This window comes from Drosophila sulfurigaster, chromosome 2R, assembly GCF_023558435.1.
Source record: "Drosophila sulfurigaster albostrigata strain 15112-1811.04 chromosome 2R, ASM2355843v2, whole genome shotgun sequence".
NCBI lineage: Eukaryota > Metazoa > Arthropoda > Insecta > Diptera > Drosophilidae > Drosophila > Drosophila sulfurigaster.
Window position 1 is genome coordinate 14,955,820 of NC_084882.1, and position 17,219 is coordinate 14,973,038.

At 37.7% G+C, this 17,219-nt stretch overlaps 1 long non-coding RNA gene across 1 annotated transcript; it reads right to left on the reverse strand.

The window, feature by feature from the left end:
• Positions 1–3,917: 3,917 nt before the first annotated feature.
• On the reverse strand, positions 3,918–4,375 carry LOC133838772 (uncharacterized). Its single transcript, XR_009893993.1, has 2 exons — positions 4,305–4,375; positions 3,918–4,247 (listed from the first exon to the last, which is right to left on the reverse strand). It is a non-coding gene; the product is annotated as an uncharacterized LOC133838772 (long non-coding RNA).
• Positions 4,376–17,219: the final 12,844 nt, after the last annotated feature.

Below are 17,219 nucleotides of genomic sequence, written 5' to 3' on the forward strand. Positions count from 1 at the left end.
ATCTGGTTTTCACTGTAAGACTGAATGACGTCCGCCAAACTGTCGCATAAAATAATATAATTAACATAATCATAATCAACAAAGTATAAACGTTAAATTGAGGCTAATTACTTTATAACCGACACTCAACTGCGAAACATCGTCCATGACGCTGACAACAAAGTCGAATTACTCAAAAAAACATGCTCACTTGTGGCAAACTCGTTTCAATTATGGGGAATCAAGCGGTCTCTAGCCACTGTTCAACATAGCGATAGCGACAACCCCAGCCACAGACACAGCCACAGACGCAGTCACAAGCACAGCTTTCGACCCCAAGCCCCGACCCCAAGCCGTCTCCCGGACTCGACCGCCAACCGGATGGGCCAGAAGTGCGCGACAGTTCCACATGCGAATGAGATTTGATTTCATTTTCGTCTAAATGGAGCTATGACCACGTTTTTTATGTCTGATTGTATAAACTGCAACGCTGTGATTATAAGTAGTCCGATATATACACTGCAACAAATTGGGAAGTGTTTTATTACAAATTAATATTTCGAAATTCAGTTAAGTTACTTTTAATATTTAATATTATAAAAAAGAACTAAACTTTTTTACAATTCAATAATGATTTTTGTATTATACTTTTTATTGTAAGCTATGTGTTATTATTATAGACTTCTTCAGTTTTGAATACAGCAATATATCCTATAAAGCCTCGACTACTAGCTTTAGAAATTTTAGTTGTTTAGTGCATCCATTAAATGAACAACTCCTCGCTTGAGCGCAATATGGCGGCTGGCTGGCAAAGATAAAAAGAAGCTAAGTTAAATGTTTTAAGTTTTTATGACAAGCTCATGAATCCGTGTGCAATTGTAAATGCGCCATATAATTTACAGATAATTATTATAATTACAGGTTATTTTTCAGTTAACATACGAGTCCGACTACGAGTCCAATTCCGATTCCGAGTCTCAGTACTTGCTACAATTGTTACTCTTGTTGTTGTTGTTGCGACTGCGCGTGGTTAACCAGTCGTTGTTGTTGTTGTTGCAGTTGCTGTTGCTGCTCGAATGCCCACAAGCGTCTATCAAGTTTTATTTGCTATGCCAGTTGTTGCTGCTGCTGCCATTGCATATGTATAACTGGCACGCAATTAGCTGGTATTTCAGTTCCAAAATTATAAAAATAAACATTTTAACGCTTTAATTAGGTTTTGTAATTTGCCATGAAATTATGTATTTATGATCTTAGCGCATTGCTTAATTTGAAGTTGGCCAACCGCTCGACCGAAATGATTAACTACTTTAAATTTTCATGCATATCAAAAGACTTCGGCAACGAACTTGGCATCAAATTAGACACTCTTTAGAAGCTTTAGCAGAACAAACGAATTAATCAGTTCCCAACAGTTTAAAGTGAAAAATGATCTGCATTTAGCGAATTAAAATTAGCTTAAATTTGCAGAATAAATCAAAAGACTTAGGCAACAAACTTTTAAACTAAAATGTAGAAAGTTAGTTATACAAAAAATTGGCAGACTATAAATTTTATAGGTGAGGAAATGCTGTTCGATCGTTTGAATATCAAGGCATTAAAAAGTTGTATTATGAAATAATTGAACGAACTTAAACAAAAGACTTCGACAACAAACTTCATTACCAAAAATAGAAAACTGAATTCCATGAGAATTTTAAACTTGCAGCATATATATGTATGTATCTGAAAGTTAAGTAAATACCTTTTCAGCGTTCAATCCTTAGAGTTTTAAAACATTTCACATTTACGGATATAAAAGTAAAATTACAAATGAAATCAAATGACTTAGGCAACAAACAGTTGAAAAAATATTTTAAACTTTAAAACATTTTGTACTTATAGAATATTAATCTAATATAAAATACAGTGGAAATCTTTTAACTTAAGCAACGAACTTGCCAAATTAACAAACTAGCGGAAAAATCTCTTTCTTTTTCTTTTATGAATGTAAAAACTGTTTTTTCTTTACAGAATATTAAAGCAGAAGATCTTGCAGCTAAATTGATATCTACATATTAGAAAATACATTTCTTTAGTTTATGAATATACAGAATGTTACAAGAAGAATGCAACCATGCAAATTCAAATGACTTAGGCAACGAACTTCCTGCCAAATTCTCAATAAGTTAGAAATACATTTCATTTGTAATCAATTAAAAAGTAGAATTTCTTACTCCAAAATTAAATTTTACTACAAACTAAATTTTTTTGTTTAGTGGGTTTTCAATTTACAGAGTATTACTAGCAAATTACAAAGCACACAAAATCAAATGACTTAGGCAACGAACTTACTGACAATTAGATAACAGCGGAAATAGAAACTTATGTAGGAAAAAGCCAATAAAATTGTAATTGTAATTTAAAAATAATTTTGACTTTTGGCTTAATTAAAACGATTTTAATCGGACATTTGGAATACGTGAGTCATTTGGTTATTTCGCTCATCTCATAACCTGAGGGCCAATTATGCGTTATGGTCAAAGCACAAAGCTGAAATATGTTTGCACTGGCCATAAATAAATTTGTCAGTCAACCAAAAAAAAAAAAAAAAAGAAAAAAATGTGAACAACAAAACAAAAAGCCTTACAATCTATGGACAACGCGTCGTTCCAGGGCCGGGCACCGATAAAAATCGCTGGCAATTTGTTAAATTTAACGATTTTCAGCATAAACAACAAAACAGCGACAGTCCAGAAGTGAAAGAAGAAGAGCGAAAACTGAAAACTGTGCCGAAAGTTGAGCAGCCCCAAAATGGACAAAATGGCCAAAACGGTTTGTCGGGCTTGACCGCTGGCCGCTGGCCGCCGCCGCCTCCTGCTTCGACTGTTTTATGACCAAATAAATAATTAAAATGATGCGTGGTGTTAAGTGCCGCCACGTCTCTCTCAAATGATGCAAAGCCACACGCAGCGCAGCGCGTACATTTCTTTTGAAAATTTGTCATAAATTTATAGCTTTCGCGCTGCTCTTCACGAGTTCAAAAAACTGCTGCGTACAGGGCACGTACGCACTCTGACACTCAGAAGAGTCAAAAATGTCCCCCGATTCCTTGCCCCTGTCCCGGTTCAAGTTGGAGCAAGCTTAATTGCTTGTCATGTGGCACACATTTCCAACGCAAATTGGCCGCCAGATATGTCAGACGTGAGTCGACCACACAGCGTTTCACATCTCATCTACATCTAGTGCCGCCAAAAAGCTAAAGAACATAACAAATTGTTTGCCAAATTTCAGGCTAAACTTGCGCTAGACTTCTTCGCTAGGCCCATTTTTTGTTCTCTGTTTTTTGATGACCAGCGGTACGCCCTTTCAATTGTCAACCGGTTCCTCGTGGCATGACTCGAACTCCACTTCAACTAGTAATTAAAGAGAACCGCGTCGAGTTTTAATGAACTAACTGAGGAACATTAAACTAATATGCTTTATGGCTGTGCTCGACTTGTGTGTGTTGCCCTGGCAATGTCACTTGTTGCAGCTTCTTGTCTTTGAGATCTTTCAATCTGGCACTGAGAATCCCTTTTTATGATTCTGCGCTCGTTAAAAGAAACGTCTTCGTCGTCGTCGTTGTTGTCGGCCTTATCACTTTGCATCGTTCACAGTGAACATTAAAAAATATAAAAATCTTATCGCAAAATCAACTGCGACAACGCATCCTGCAGCAAGTGGAAGCACGTCTAGGAAGTCTCACTAGAGGTTTCCCAGTAAACGCCGTCAGAAGTTGAACATTGTTTCATTTTAAACGGAATGTACATTAAGTTGCTGTCAAAAATTGGTAACGTTCCATTTTCTAGACAATTGTTTTAGGTGTTTTAGTGCACAACGATAAAATGCGCGTGAACGAATTCATCAGCTTGAGATTGAGAAATGCATCACTGCATTCAAAAATAAAATACAAGAAGTTAGAATATTCATGGTTTTATTTATTTAATATTTTCTTCAATATTAAAACTTTAAGGGATAGCGGCAAGCAAACTATTTACCTCAGCCAAAATATTTTCTAACGAAGTATAAATTTTTGTCAAAACTGGCCCTATGACTGCTGTCACCGTGTCCCCCAAAGTGCCATCTGTGACGCCATTCAGCAAATCCTTCAAAGCAACTTCTACGCCGTTCTGAACGCAAACAATCTCGGAAGCCACATCTCCAGTTAAATTTCCAACAAGATTAGAAAGGATAGACTTCACTTGACCAACTGCCACAATTGGCGAAGGCACCACATACAACAGAAGCTGAAAAAAAATAAGTTAAGGCAAACGATTTCAACTAAAAGGAAGTGCAATACTTACTACAATTAAAAGTGTATGTTTTGCAATTGAAAGCATTTTGAGCTGCAATTAAACTGTACATTTGACAGCCCGAACAGAACTATTTATAGTTGCATTTCTCCAATTAACACAATGTCATGAGTTGCACGTTTTGCGTGCCAAAGTGATAACGATAACGAATAAAATGCAATTAGGGCAAATGACAACAAAGAGCGGCATCAATTGCAAATATTGCCAATGTCAAAACTTTTATGACTCTATTAGCAGGCGTCTTATGAAGATCACGCAAAGGCCACCAAAGCTCATAAACTTAACTACCTTTTGAGTCACTTGGCTCAAGCTGTATCCCCTCGCATATAGAGTCATCTTGGATTGCACATTGTTAAATGTGTTGTTGTGTGTTGTGTGTGTTGTTGCTCCCTGCGCGTTGAAAAATTTGTAGTGTCCAACATAAATAATATTTTATTGGCAATTTGGTTGGAAAATTAATGTGCATACAGTTGGCAACTTTGGTAATTTATGCAAATAAAACGATCGTAAATTTGGCATTAAAACGCTTATTAAATGATCGTTTATTAGCCAAGGCCTGCGTAGTCTGCACTCTACACTCTGAAGTCTGCAGTCGGCAGTCAAAGGATTAGCTTCGAAACTCTTCTTTTGTGTGCAACAAGGTTGCGATTTGTAGCAGCTGCATAAATTAAGTGATTAACAGAATTGTTCTTAAATGTTGGCAGCTACTTACAAGATTGATATTATTTACGATGCCTTTGGCCACATTGATATATGTACATACACTCAAGATATATACTGCAAACTTGAATGTGTTTTGCCAAATAAATACTCAATACATAGCTGAGCGACAAAAAAAGTGTCTATAACTTCTGGGAAATGTCTGTCTGGCTGTCTGATATATTGTATAATGTATTAGCTGGCGCATTGTGTGTTAATTTGACAACGACAGCGAGCTGGCATTCCTTGGGAACGGCAGCAACCAAACAACAACAGCAACAACAACAACAACACTTTTGCAGCCATGGCGACAAACGAGCCTTGTTCCTGTCAAAAGTCAGAAATATAACCATATAAAATCAGTCGGCATGACCATTGAGCTGCCTCTCTACTTCATCCTCATCCTCATCCACATCCACATCGTCTTCATCGTCATCGTCAACGCCATCAACATCCCCACCATCATCTTCCACAGCTCCAGAGGATTAGCAAAATGAATGCGGCAAACGCCTTAAAAGATTTCTCTCCCTTTCTTCTCTCTCTTTCTCTCCTCGAAGCTGTCAGCGATTGGAGTCCTCAACTTATCAGTCCACTATAATCAAACAATTTTGCTGCTTTCATAACATGTTGAATATGTTTTCAGCACATATACTTTGTGCAGGCATCTTAATGATGTCCGAATCGAAATTAAATTTATATTTAGAAATGAACTGAGACTTTCTTTGCGCTGCTTAAAATCCATCACTTTATTATGCTAGTTGTTGTGACTTTCGTGCGACGGCTTAAGATATCGTTTTGTTAAGGTGTCTCTTCGCCTTTTTCTTTATTTTTGGGTCGCTGTCGAAGAAATTTCTCATTCATAAGCCAAAAGATTCATTCATGATGATGATGATGACTTAATAATTGAAATTTATCAAAATAAATTAAGCAAATCGTCTTTAAATTTAAATGCCACATTAATTACAACGTCTTAGAGAAGCATTTAAAAAGCGCCTGACAAATGGTTCAACAATTTATAACGACCCACAGAGCAAACGAGAGTGAGAGAGAAAGACAGGGAGAGCGAAGGAATCTATAAAGAGATTTCCGTTGGCTGCCCACAACACAGATTTATCACTTGGCCTAGACAAAACAACAAAATAAAGATCGAACGAGGAATCGAAGTCGAGGGTTCGATCTTTTCAATGTCACAAGCTGAGGCCAATAAATTGTGAACAATTTACAACGGGCAATTCATAAATTTATTAATGAATTAAGTTATAAGATAATTTACAGTTGATGCTGATCGAAACGCAATCTGCTCTGAACAAAATGATCATCACTGCTGATCGCAGCAATATATCAACTGTGTGCGGACGTGGCCCAAGCCATAAGCTGAAGATGAAGCTGAAGCTCAAGCTCGACCTAATCGAATCGAATCGAATCGCCAAGCAGAAGCAAAACAGCAAAGCAGACAAACCAAAAGGGAAAAAAGGCACAAACTACCGAGAGAATTCTCAGAATTCGTTCAGCAAAGACTGCAAAAAAAGAGGAAAACGAAAACGAAAAAGAAACAAAATTTAAATGAAGCTGTGGCCGAGGATCGCTATCGAACAGAGAACTGAGACACTGGCTGCAGTTTGTCTGTGGGTTTAGTTCTATGCACAGAGCGAATGATTAGCTGCGTCGAACTGCGGTTCCATAATCGTTATCAGCGGCACCATCGACCATCGCCTCTTGACTTTTGCATTTTATTGGTGTATGTGTTGTTGTGTTTTTTATTTTTGTTGCTTATAAATTGGAATTTAAAATTAATTAAGTTGTCGTTTTGCGCTTTTATCCAATTTATAACTAATATGACACCGATTATACGAAATATGTTCGCTAATTAACGAACAAACACCAGCAACCAACAGCAACAGCAACAACAACAACAGCCTCACACTGCACTCCGCTTCTCTCGTTTTGCTTAGTCGCAGTTCCAGTTCGAGTCTTGCTCATCTAACTGGCCACAGCTAAAGAACCAGAGAACCAAGGCAGACAGACAGGCAACAGCTCTGCCATCGTCGTCGTCGTCGTCGTCGTCTTCTTCCTACTCTTTCGGATCGTGTCCGCGTGCTCGTAATCTGCTCGCTGAAGACGCGTTGTAAATTGTCTGACAAAGCTTATTTTATTAATTTAAGCCATAAACGTTGGCTTGGCCCGCTTGTTGTTGTTTTTGTTGCTGTGTTGTTTTTGTTGCTGTTATTGTTGTTGCTGGCTGAAACTCCTTTTGCATATGCAGCCAAGCATCGCCAAGCAGCACCAATTTATTGCGCATCGTAAAAAAGCCGTTTGCGTTTTAATAAGCCATGCCAAACACGCGGCAGCGCTTGTTTCGTTCCTCCTCAGCTGCCTTGACTGTCTCTTCTGCTGCGGTTGTTAGCACAAGGCGTCGATCTTGACGACGTTTTGCTCATTTGGTCATTTGGCTTTAACCCTCTCTCGCTCTCTCTCTCTCTCTCTCCTCTGTTTGTCACACTCTGCGCATTCTTGGCCAGAACGAGTGCCGACTTGTAACTGCCTCCAATTGACCAATTGAGTGACATTGCTTTATGGAACTAAGGGAAAACATAACTGCACTCCAGATTACACAGTTAGAGGATTATGTAATGGACTTGAGATTTGCAGAAATCAAGGAGAAAATTTGAATCAAAAAGTATAGTACAGTGATATTTCTGTTGGGCAACCCAAAAACTTAAAACGAGATCGAGCAAAAATGTCCGTCTGTCTAATTTACTTATTCGTTGAGCAAAGTTTAACTGAATTACATACCATGCTATAAAATTAATTTGAAATTTTTATTCAAAATTGTTTATTAAATAAAAAATTATTACCTAATTAAGGAGCCCTGAATTAACATAGGTTTCCAAATTTTTAACGATATAATCAATATCACAAAAAAGTTTCGTACGCAAAATCTCTCTACTTTCGTGCCCGACAATGGAATTTAATCAATACTTATTAAATTTATTTAATATACAATAATACAATTAAACATGTACTACAAAAATAAATAAATAAACAACTTTGACTGTAAGCAATTTCTTTAACCTTTATTAAAATCTTTGCTATTTTATATTTAAATTTATTATATTTATTTCCACGTCTTATGGAGTATATAGATATGTTATATAGTAATATTTGCCATATAATGGAAATCAAAAAGATAATCATAGCCCATATTACATATAATATATTCCCAACATAGTCATAGTTATTTATATATTTCTAAAAAGAAGTAATTCATTAATATTATTATTTAAAGACAACTTAAAAACTTAAACAAAGTACAATTTTGTGATATCTATTCTTGTAATTAAAAAATTTGATATAATAAAACTCTCTTGTGTACAGCTTTGAAAATTAAATTATATATATATATACATATACAACATATATAGTATATATTTTAATTAATGCAACTTCAGTTTTATGCTGCTCTAAATTGTCTTATTATTCATTCATGTTAAATTCTTTATACGTATCATGTTAATCCACACTTATCGCTAAGCTACTCGTTATCATTATGCAATTATCAGCTAGGTGCAACCATTCAGTGTGCGCTCATTGCCTATGCCAATTACTTAGCCACAACATAATAAAAATAAATATGTCAAAATTAAGTAAGCAGCCACAAATTCGCACACAGGAGAGCAGAGCAAGAACATCAACAAGAAACTTGCAACACGCTGGCCACAAACACGAAGCGTTCGCTGCTTGGTCTGCTTGTTGTTTTGGGCCCATAAAAAAGGCGTTGAAATCAGTAAAAATAGCCAAGGGAAGGCAAGCAACAACAACTCAACAAACAACTGAGTGTGAGAGACTATTGGCCAATGGCCAATGGAGTTAACAGAGTTAACAGGACGTAAGGACGAGAGAGATAGAGACAGAGAAAGAGAGATGGGCACACGAAAATCGTTTACAAATAAATCAGAAAGCGATAAATAAGGATTTTGTCTCGTAATAACTCAGCGGGAGCCATTTAACATGCAATCATAACGAATCGATGCTGAACGCTTAACCAAATGCCAACACCAAACACCGAGGAGCAAAAAGGGGTTTTGCCACGCATTTTGGGGGCAAGGAGATGTGGCAGACAGCAACACGCTTTCACACCAGGCAGCCTGCAGCCTGCAGCTTGCAGCAAGTGTGTGTATCGAATTGTTGTTGACTTGTTGCAGTTGTCGTTGCTTCTGCTCAACGTTGTCGTTGTCGTTGTTGTTGCTGTTCTCGCGCCTTGGGCATGAAAAATAAAGTTGCCAACAAGCAGGCACAAACTTGTGCTCCTCCTGACAGGGGCGTTCTTTTTATGCGTTTTATGAGCGTCGCTTTTTGTTGCTTCTCTTGCTTTTTTAATGCCTGTCCCTATCACAAAATATAAAAAAAACATACGCAAAACATGCACTTGCCTGCACTTCATAATTTGGCCCAAAACGATCCACTTGGCTGGCACTTGGAAAAGTGCATGTCGAGTGTGCGTAAAGCAACAACAAGCTTGCTTAATTATGTTGTAAAACAATCAGCCATCATTTTGGCCAACAGCAACTCCTACGTTCTCCGTACACTCCACATAACTCATTTGGCCGAGGGAAGTAATTAAAATAACAAAAGCTCGCGTTGACGCTATGCCCAGCAAATATGGCTGGCAGACACGCAGTCGTCGCTGTATACGGTTTTCTATGACTAATTGCCAGAAGTGTGTCACAGGAAGAGGCTTTGGAGGCAACCCATTGCATTGCAGTGGATTGCAGTGAAGTGAATTGCATTGGATTGGATGGACTGACAGGCGAAGAGGAGCTGCCACTCCTGACGTGCTACGTGCTGCTTATGGGGTCAGGCACGCATAGGAGAGAACGTTGAACATTGCGCGTTGCACGTTGAACGTTGAATGTGGCTTATCTTGATGGAATTGCAAGTGCAGTTAAACTGGCTAACAAGAAATTAAATTCCATTACGCGCGCATAAGTCAATTGCCCAGCGCACAGTGTGGCAAACGTGGCAAACATATTTATTTACTTTATTATTTTATATTAGTATTTTTGTTATTATTAGATGTAATTTGGAATATTATGCCAAATATATGTTACGATCGATAAACTACCTTGGGCATTGACATACAGAAATAATATTATCATTGACAAATTAAAGTATCTTAAACTTTATTTTAGTTCTTAAATTTGTCAGTTCCCTTGATAATTATGCTAACGAAAATTTCAAATCATTCGAGTCCTACAAATTCTCTCAGATCATTGATAAATTCAAGTCTATAAAACTTGCTTTTAGTCCAAATTTTTTAACTATATTCTCATTATTGAGTTCATAAATTAATCCTGTTAGTCCTGTTTAAGGATTAAATAATATGATAGCTCAGTTTGTAGAAATGTCCCGAACCATTAGAGATTCTGATTTCAATATACATATGCATGTCGTAAGTATAATAAAACAATATAAAAAATGAAATGAAAACTAAATGAAATGAATGTTAGTTAATAAATGGACCAATCCATTAATGAAAATAATACAATAGTTAAGCAATTCAAAAAACTTGCAGTAGGATTTTGCATATTAATCAGAAATTTAATATATCCGTGATTAAAATAGTCAAGTACTTTATTTTCTCACATGTGTTAAGAAAATTGGGTATTATACAAACATTAACATTAGGATGCAATTTAGAGATTTGTATTATTTTTTATCTTTTTAGCAAACGCACTTCAACCACTGTGCAGCAGTGGGCTCGACTAATGAAGAGGTGGTAATTTATGTGGCTATATTCACCTGTGCCTAGACACGTTTTAAGAAAGCCAACTGGAGTTGTGGACTTGGACGGTTCGCTTACGTGGGACGCGCAGACAGTGATGCAGAAATCCATGTGCAGGATTAATTAATTGCCAGCCAGTTGGCAGCTGATGGCTGCGGCACACTTGACGTATACGTGACATTTGAGATATGTTCAGCCGCTTAATGTGCGACATTTTGTTTGTTTTTTTGCTCACAACTGTTTTGGTGGCAGACCGAATGTCAAACTCTGTTTCTTTCCACTTACCTGCGACTGCTTTGCATATGCAGGCCATGCAGCTTCAAACTTATAATGATGAGCAGAGAAACAGACAAACGTTGCAGCATTGCGCGAGACGACAGCGTTGTCAAATGACTTGCGTAAATTTATCGTAAATGCCATCAACGGTAGCGAAGCTGCAACTCCTGCGCTGGATCACTCGCAAGTCAGTGATCCACTCAGTCAGTCAGTCAGTCAGGCAGGCAGTCAGTCAGTCATTTATTCAGCATGCGACTCGCTTGGCTAATCCTCGTTAATCCTTTTGGTTGCTCGGGTGCTTCGAAGCTTCATGTAGTTGCACATAAATTCAACTTCTTCCTGCCCCCGCAAATTCGAATGATATGCTAATGAAATGCAACACAACACAACGCAAGAAGACACAGCTCCTTTTTGGCTTTTGGGCATGCGCCACTTTTGCATGTGATAAACGAGAATTTGACTTGCAACCAGCAACTTGCAAGTTGCATGTTGCGTGCTGCGGCTGCGGCAGCTTCGTCTGCGCCTGCTTGACACATTTAATTGGAAGTCAATTGCTTTGCAGGAAGTGAGATACCATAAAGTGGATTTTCTGCAGATGCAAATGATATTCGAATGTTCAGTAGGATTAACGAGAATGCTTCAAGCTAATTGTGGTGCGGATTTGTTGATCTTATCAGTATGCTCTTTTAATTGCGGTATATTGATGTTGATGAATTTGATACACCATAAATATTGGTTGAAAAGACTTTGAATATTTCAACTATCATATTTTAACTTTAGCTTTTACACTATTTACAAATCGCTCAATTCATTTGATTTTTAGGACATTTCTTACTTACAAAATGGGTTTCGTATTTCAATTTATTTCATATGTAATTTTGAACATTCCCTCAGATTTATTATCAAATATTTTCCATCTCTCATATCCGATAAAGTTAATTGCGTTTAAGACTAGAAAGAAAGAAACAAATGCAAATTATTTTTCTAAGGTAAATGTAAACTCAAATTGTTATGAATAGCTAAGATAGCACAACTTATATAACTTAAGATTGTTTCTCTTCTTATTGGAGATCTTAAGATATTACACAATTTTCTTTAATTAGAATATAAACTAACAGCAGTTTTTCTAAACAATCTCTTTTCTTCAACTTAATAAATACTAGCTTTTATTAACCATTTGTCAAATTTAGATGATGATCCTATCTCTGTCAAAATGAATATAATCTCGAGTAATAATAATAATAATCATAACCATAATGAATGTTCAAGGCGCCAAGAAGCTAACTTGAAGAATTCCCCAAGAAATATAGAAAAAATTCATTTTCTATGTGCAAGAGACTAGCAAAAATGAAAAAAAAACAGAGAAGCGCAGCTCAAGTCAAATGTATAGCACCCAAAGGACGGCGGCAAACGGCGCTCCAATTGAACACACTTGGGTGACATTCAATGGGGTTCGGACTTGTAGTTTGTGTCTCATTGTCATGCCCGGCTTATTGATTGGAATACAATGGATCCTTAAAGTGTGCTTACAAGCGCCGTAACTCAAACAAATTGCAGCCGCCTGGCAAACGTCTGACGAGGACAGAGTTGGAGATGGACACGGAGATGGAGACGGAGACGGAGACGGAGCCGAGGGAGACAACGTCGTCGACGGGCAACGACACTGATCAACAGGCGCGGCAAGCAGAAGCCGAGCCAACTGGGAGTTGAACTTGGACTTGAGGCTGCGCTGAGTGCGTTTTACATGATGGCTACAAGACAGGACAGCACCGGACAGGAGCGAGACGTCTGGACTGCTGTCTTAACAAGAACAAGATAAGCCCGCGCCCCAATGCCGATTGCCATTTGTTGTTGCTGTAGCTGGCTTTAAATTATTCCAAGCTTGCCACAAAAGACACGGACCAGAGGCGCTACTGACGCGCTTATGTTAAATTTACCAAACAACCGATTTGTATGCAATTTTGCGATCGTCATGGCCCAGAGAGAGAGCGAGAGAGAGAGGAAGAGAACGGGGGAGTTGAAATCCAAATCCCAACGAGACATCATGACGTCGTGGATTTACAGAGAGCGCTTGAGCTGCATTGCTATTGTCTTTGTCTTGGCTCATCCTCATCCTCAAGCTCGATGTTGTGGTTGTTGTTGTTGTTGTTGCTGTTGTTGTCTGCCTCAGTGTCTGCCGCGATGTCTAGTTTATTGGCGTGATTTTTTATTTGCATTCGAAATGCTGTTTTATTTTTTTTGCTGGCTTGGCCCAGTCAAGAAGTTGCTGTTGCTGTGGCTGTTGCTGCTTTTGCACGTGATGTATGCGACACGGCCGCCCCGGTGTCCGCTTTGCTTTTGCCACACAATTGCCATAAGTTTCGTGGCCAGTTTGCAATTATTTGCGGAATTCCTTTTGGAATATATATTGACTCGCACTCCCCAGCAGCAGCAGCAGCAACAAAGTCGAACTGGACTCGACTTGGAAGCCATACTCTTCAACTATATATACATACATATGTATATACTACGTGCCTTGTGTGCATATCCAGCGGGCTGCAGGCGCTGCGCCTCCAACTAACTCTGACAGCCATACAAGGAAGCTTAACCCAATGCCACATCTCGTTGCCGTTGCCGTTGTCGCTTTGGTTGTCGTTGACTTTGTGGGTTGGGCACATTCTGGTTTCGCTTCGACGCTTTGCTTGCTTTATGCTCCTCTGTTAATTTGTCAGCGAATTTCGTTTTTAGCGCATTTTTTTAAATGCATGCAATTTGTGGCATGAACTGTGCGCAGCTTTTGTGGCAGCTTCATATTGATGACTGACTGACAGTTCGATGAAGTTGTCTATCATCAAAATGTTCTTTCTTGTCTGTGGGATTCCAGTATATTATTTTATATTTTAGAAATATAAATAAAGGCTAGCTGAGTAGCAAATAACAATAAATAATTTAATATTTCATGTCAAGGTCATTATCAATAATATATTTACACTTGGGTTGTTTACCAAATATTACTAAGAGTTCATTTTTCAATTTTTACTACGTCTGATTTAATTAAGCAGAGAAGTTCTTTCAAAAATTGTTTGCGGAATTAAATTTCAGCTGCGGCTACCATGTGCAAAAAAATGGTAATGATACAAGAACTCCAAAGAGGGTCGTGAACGTCTTGATGACATTGACGTCAACAGATAACCAACAATGAAGAGAACGAATTAGTGCTCAAAAATTAACGGTTGACCTTTAGAGATCTTACTGATATGATCGGAATATCAGAAGGATGTGTGAAAACAATTTTGAAATACCACGTGGTCCTACAAAAAATCAAATCTCGTTTGGTACCAAAAACGATTTCTACACTCGTTCCATTTTTCCAAAAATTCGACGCAAATCATTCCGCAAATACGGTATTCTCCTGATTTGTCTCCGGGTGACTTCTGGCTATTTCCAAAACTCAAGAGGCCACTCCGGGGATCCGATTATGGGTCGATAGAGGAGATAAAAACTGAATCGAAGAATGCGCTGATGGCTATACCGGAAAGGGACAATTTAGCATATTTTGCGGACTTGAAAAAGTTGGAATAAGAATAAGAAAGTTTTAGGGGATTGAGGGGATTACTTTAAAGGGAATAAAATTGATATAAATGATAAATAAATCATACAAAGAAATTCAGTATTATTTTAAATGAAAATGAATATTAGACTAATTCGGTATATATTTACTTATAGACAGACTTCAATTCTTGCTAACAAGGCGGCCTAAAATGCTCTGACATTGCTATTGTACTACTTATGTTATATTATTTAATTCCAAGCTTTATAAATCAAAATATCTGTTCGATGAAGATATATTATTCCGTTTTTTCTTTTCGGGTTTTAATTTGCAACATAAAAATATCGTATGTCTGTCAGAAAATGAATTTCTTCTCAGTGAAATGAAAGAATAAAGTTATATATTCTAATTATATCAATAAAATGGTTACTGATTTATCGACTAAAATATAAATTTATCTATAAGAATTGAGTTTGAGTTTCATTTGTGTCTAATAAAATAAACTATTTATTTATTTTTTTTATTATATTAAATATAGTATTTAATACTACATTTAATAGAGAGAGTACTGGCATTTATTTATTTATTATAGGCATAGACTATGAATTAATTTAAAACCTAGCGTAAATTTACTAGCGCTGGCTGCTTTGGCCTTTGGCTAATAAAATAAACTAAAAGTTAGGTTTAGATTAGTTCTTATATGGTTTTAAGTGGTAGATAGACAGACATTACATACATCTGTTTAGAAATTTTGTAAAATATATATTTTTGTGACGTATTTTTTCCAACTCAAATCATAACTTGATTGACTGAATGTCGTAGAATTTAAACACTTCCTTGTTTAAATCAATCTCTAAGCATTCTAGCAATTCTAGCAAGCCACAAGTCAAGCTATCTGTAAATCCGTTATTCCATATTCTGCAAAACATCTTATGTGATAATTCAAAAACCTCCCACACACATTAACACCCATTGTCCAGGGGATGCCGGGGGAGGTGGGTAATTTATCAATGGAAAAGCAAAGCCAGACAAAATGCACAAATGTGGCGACTTTGCTCTTTCGTATGCAAGGCAGGAGGCGCCTCGTGTTGCACTACCTGTCCGCCTGCAAGTCAATTGTGCAACTGCCCCAAGTGTCAAATTAGACAAAGAGCCTCGCGCAGCCACAAAATCGCAGCCAATCTCCATTGGAGTTGTAGTTGCTGTTGCAGTTGCAGTTGCAGTTGCAATTGCAATTGGAAGTCGCTGACTCAATACAAAATGTTTGCAGTCAACAAATGAAATGCTCAAATGCAGTTTACAGTTTACTTGCTGCCAGGCTTAGAACTGGATGTGGCGTCTAATTTTGCAAAAGGGGTTTTTTGCATTTGCATTTTGCATGTGGGTGGTCAGCAAATTGCCAGAACGTGAGCACAATTTTTAAATTAACGGCAACGGTTGCAACAGCAAAGAGAAAGAGAGAGAGACGAACGGACGTAGACATGGCACATTCCAAGCCACAAAACTGTTGCAATTAATTGCATAAAAGTTCTAAGTCGTCAGCACTTCACTCCCTCGCTGCTTTTGTTAGAACAATGGCGTTTGTTTTTTTTTTTTTTTTGGAGGAACTCTTGTGCAAACTGTGCAAAAACAACTGCAACATTGTGGCCATAATCGGAGCCACATCGTCGTCGACGTCGTCATGGTCGTGCCTTTCAGTTCAGTGAAACGTGATCGATAGACTGACTACCAAGCCATCCTAGGCTTTGGCCAACAACTGCAAATTGGACTCTTTTAGCCCATAGACGGCGATGGCGATGGCGATGGCAACGTAACCAAATGTTTTTGGCCTTAGTCAAATTATGTTCTTTGCCTCGTTTGATAATGAAACTGCAAATTGAAGTTGTTGCTGTTGCTGTGGCAGTTGCCTCTCAAATTGTTTGCTCACACCGTCTAAGGCTACGACTTGCAGCATCATAGAGCAACGCTAATGATTACGTGTTATCGTGTTGTAATTTTACATAAAACTCTAATGACGACTCAGCTACGCTGCACAGTGCACCGAAGCAACCAACCAACCAACCAACTATCCATCCATCCATCCACCTATCCAGTTAGCTAGCCTTCAGCTAACCTTTCCATCCATCGATCCAAAGCTAACCCAGCCATCCATCTACAATCGATCGATCGATTCAACGCTGCGGGTTATATGGTTTAGATCATGGCAGCGGACACTAACTAGGCTCATCATGGAGCGTTAACAAGCTCATTTTTCTAAACCTGACGTGCTGACTGCTTTTGCAACGGGTTCAAGGGAATTTGCCCCTTTTGCAAAATAGCCTTGACTGAGACCAAATATTCAATACGTAAGGTAATGAATGAATATTATATGCGGGACTCTATCATATAACCTTTTAAAATGCAGTTTTCCAAAAGAATTGCAAATATGTTTGAACTACATGAAAATTGGGATAATTTTAGATTGAATATAAAACAACTGAGTAAGATATAATAAAAGAGGAAATAAAGATAGTAGAATATGAACAAGAGAAGAATGACAAATATTTAAAGCGGATAAAATATTGGAAAGAATGTTTAAAAATATAGAAATTAAGGCAATTTTAAATTTGCTAGAAAACCA